The following is a 3,948-nucleotide window of genomic DNA, read 5'->3' as shown; positions in this document are numbered from 1 at the left end:
CTTCTGGGAAGGAGCCAGCTAGGGAGCTGGGAGTGGCTGAAGATGAAGGACAGAGGGAGAGTTTATGAAGTAGTCAGTTCTCTCAGGAGGTATGTGCTGGGTGTGGGATCCAAAGTGCCAGAGGGATTATCCTTAGTTTGAAGGAGGATGATCCTTCCATCAGGGAAGGAGGCAAAGACAGCGGTAGGGGAGTGAAGGTATGTAAGTAAGGGTCATACAGGGGACAGTTTTCCATGTGCTGGTTAAAGCATGCCAACATCTTAGGACAATTCCTTTCTGACTTGCTATAGTGAACTGCCACCAAAATGCCACTACTCAGATCAAGAAAATAGAATTCAGAGGGAACAAACAGACTGGGCTAGTGGTCAGTGGATCATAGAAACCAAAGTAATGGCTAAATTTTTTTTTTTTATCTTAAGAGTCATAACACCATAAAATATAGGAATTGCCATACTGGGGCAGACCCATGGTCCACTTAGACTGAAACTCTGCTGCCAACAGAGGTCCCATGGGATGGCACCCAGAGGGCACAGTCGTGATGTACTCGATCTTGACCTTGGTTTAAGAGACAGAGAAACCGTTTCTGTCCTGACGTCAACCATAAAGGTTAGGTATATCCCAGCATCCATTTATGGCTCTGTCATGCATAAATACACCCAAACCCTCTCCAACTGCCTGCACCATCCCCCTGGGGGTTATGTGTTTCATTAGTTTATTTCCCACTGTGTGACACAGAACTTAAAAAAAAAATCTATTCCTAGCTTATTTTGCTTAGGGTTTCAAGGATGGCATCAAATATAATAATGCAAATGAACTACATTTAGCACATCATAAAACCTGACACATTATAAATGATTCATAAAGGTTAGTGATGATGATAATGATAAAGATAAAGTGAAGTCGCTCAGTTGTGTTCGACTCTTTGTGACCCCATGGACTGTAACCTGCCAGGTTCCTCCATCCATGGGATTCTCCAGGCCAGAATACTGGAGTGGGTTACCATTTCCTTCTCCAGGGGATCTTCCTGACCCAAGGATTGAACCCAGGTCTCCTGCACTGCAGGCAGACGCTTTACCATCTGAGCCACCAGGGGCTCCTAATGATGTTTCTATTCTCATTAACCCTGTCTGCTATGCATTATCAACCCCTTTCATAGAAGGGAAAACTAAGGAAGGCTCTGTGAAGTGACTAGACTTGATAAAGGAGATCAGAGGAGAAAAACAAATTGGAGATCAGAGAGCAGTTCATTGAAAAGTTGAAGCTTGGGGTGTGGACTAGAGGCTTAAGGAAAATCTGCTTGCAAACATCCTCCGCTTGCCTCCTATAACCCCCACCCCCTGCCCCTGGGGCTACATTTGCTGGTCATCTTCCTTTACCATAGGTGGAGAGTCTGAACCCAGCTCAACCAAGCTCTGGGGCCAATCAGCCTGACATGGATCCTTCAGGATCAGAGAGCAAAAGGATCCATCTTATTTATTCTACCCTCGTGATGGAAATAGCCCAAAAAATGTCCTTGTGCTTACTAAGCTATTTCCCAGCCAAAGCCAGCCAGAGAATGTTAATTATCTCATTCCTTTTTCTCCATCCTCGGTGAATTATTGACTTTCAGGGCATGCTGTCTTTAATTGTGAGGTATTCCAGAATGAGCAGGTTATCAAAAATGTGCAGGGGGGAGAGCTTCGGTTCAACCCTGGGAAGCTAAGGTGGGGAAATTTATCCTTCTTTATTTACATAGTAATAGGATGAGATTTTGCCAGCTGGCTAATGGATTCTTAAAGAGAAACAAGCTTCCTGTGGCCTAGTTAGAACGATTGGTTGCCCTGCTACCACATAAAACACTAGATCAAGAAAGCAGTGGCTCCTTTTTTCTAGAATAGTCTTCTGTTTAGGGGACTATCTGAATTATTTGCATGGGAGAGGTATTTGTAATTTATAGTGGGAGGTGGAATGGTAGGGTGGACATAGCTGCTGTATGGTTTAAATGCATCAGCCCTTGACTCTGTAACCAAACAGCTATTGGGACTCAGATGGTGCATTTAATCACCCCCAAGTCTCAGTTTTACTATCAATCATGCAGGGATGGTTATCATTTGCTCTAAATCACCTTAGCAAGTTTGTTGTAAAGACAAGATAAAAAGAGTTGGTTTTAGAGCGCTGAATGATTGTATTTTGTATCTCTGAGATGCTCATGTGATTGTCCAGAAAGCAAGAGACAGGTCCTAATCGCATTTAAAAATAAACCTTAGCATTTTCTAAGTACTCCAAATAACATTCATGCCAGAGGCTGCTGCGGGGGTGGGGGGGGGGGGTGGGGGATAAGTCACGTGATGAATGTATTAGATTGTGGAGCAGCCAGAGAAGGGCTGTAGTGTTTCACTCCAAAATCAAGGAGAAAGGATCCAGTCCAGAGACATCCCCAAACCTCTCTCACTGAAGCCATTGGTTTCTCTTCCCTAGAGATGCCTGGAAACCTCTCTGGGTTCTTCCTACTTTGTCTTCTTTACCTTTTTGGTCTTTTAATTGATTCAATACATGTTTATTGAGCACCTCCTATGAACCAGGCACTGGGCTGGGCAAAGGGTAGAAATTCAGCTTGGGAGAAGGGAAGAATTTAAACCAACCCGCAAATAAATATGCAATTATAAAAGGAGGTGGGACTATGGGCTTTGAGAGAGAAGGTATGGGATGGGGGCAATGTACATTGGAGGGTGAGGAAAGACTTCTCTGAGGTCCTTACATTTGAACCAAGGCCCTAGAGATGCACTGGTCAGATGCAGAGCAGGGAGAAGAGCATTCCTCTCAGAGGGAACAGCAATTGTGAGTGGGGAAGAGCTTGGTGTTTTGGAGGACTGAAAGCAGTGGGGTGGGTGTGGGTGTGACTCTGTGTGTGCGTGTGTTTGTGAATGTGGCATGTGAGATCATGTACATTCAGGCGCATAGAGAGGGAACGGTGGGCTCAGCTGAAGGAGAAGGGGTGAGATAGGCTCTGCTAGCTGTTTCTATTTAATCCTGGGCAAGTTGCATCAGCTCCTTGAGCTTCAGTTCTCTCCTTTGCAAAGGAGAATGAGTAACAGGTAGCTAATGAGTCATCCTGAGGTTCAAGGGTCTCCGTGATAGACTATAAGACCCTCTTCATCTGGCCCATGTTACTTCTTGGACCTTATCTTTGACTAGTCTCCCCCTCCCTTTCTCAGCTCCAGACAAGTGACCTCTTTTCTGGCCCTCATACATACTAGGCACATTCTACCTCAAGGCCTTTTTACTCACTGTTCTCTCTGTTGGCAATGCTCTTCATCTGCAAGTCTTACTCCCTTACTTTCTTCAGATAGTTACTCAAATATTGTGTTCTCAGTAAGACCCTCCTGACCACTTTATTTAAGAAAATCACCTCTATTCTGTTCTAAACATCCATCCCTGCTCCCTGCTTTATTTTTCTCCATAGCACTTGGCACCATCCAGCCCACTAAATATACTTTGTACATTATCTGCTCTCCCCATAAGAGTGGGAGTTCCATGAGGACATGGAGTTTGTCCATTTTATTTATTGTGTGTCCCAAGCATCTGAAGAGAGTGCCTGGGATATATTACTACTACTAAGTCACTTGAGTTGTGTCCGACTCTGTGTGATCCCACAGACGGCAGCCACCAGGCTCCCCTGTCCCTGGGATTCTCCAGGCAAGAACACTGGAGTGGGATGCCATTTCCTTCTCCAATGCATGAAAGCGAAGAGTGAAAGTGAAGTCGCTCAGTCGTGTCCGACTCTTAGCGACCCCATGGACTGTAGCCCACCAGGCTCCTCCATCCATGGGATTTTCCAGGCAAGAGTACTGGAGTAGGGTGCCATTGCCTTCTCCGCCCTGACTACTAGCTCCCTCTAAATTATTTCTACCTTGTTATTTTCTGACTAGGCATCTTGTTCTTTTTCTTCTAAGATCTTACTATAATCTG

This window comes from Bison bison, unplaced genomic scaffold (genome assembly GCF_000754665.1).
Source record: "Bison bison bison isolate TAMUID 2011002044 unplaced genomic scaffold, Bison_UMD1.0 scf7180017864363, whole genome shotgun sequence".
Classification (NCBI taxonomy): Eukaryota; Metazoa; Chordata; class Mammalia; order Artiodactyla; family Bovidae; genus Bison; species Bison bison.
This window is presented reverse-complemented; position numbering follows the sequence as displayed.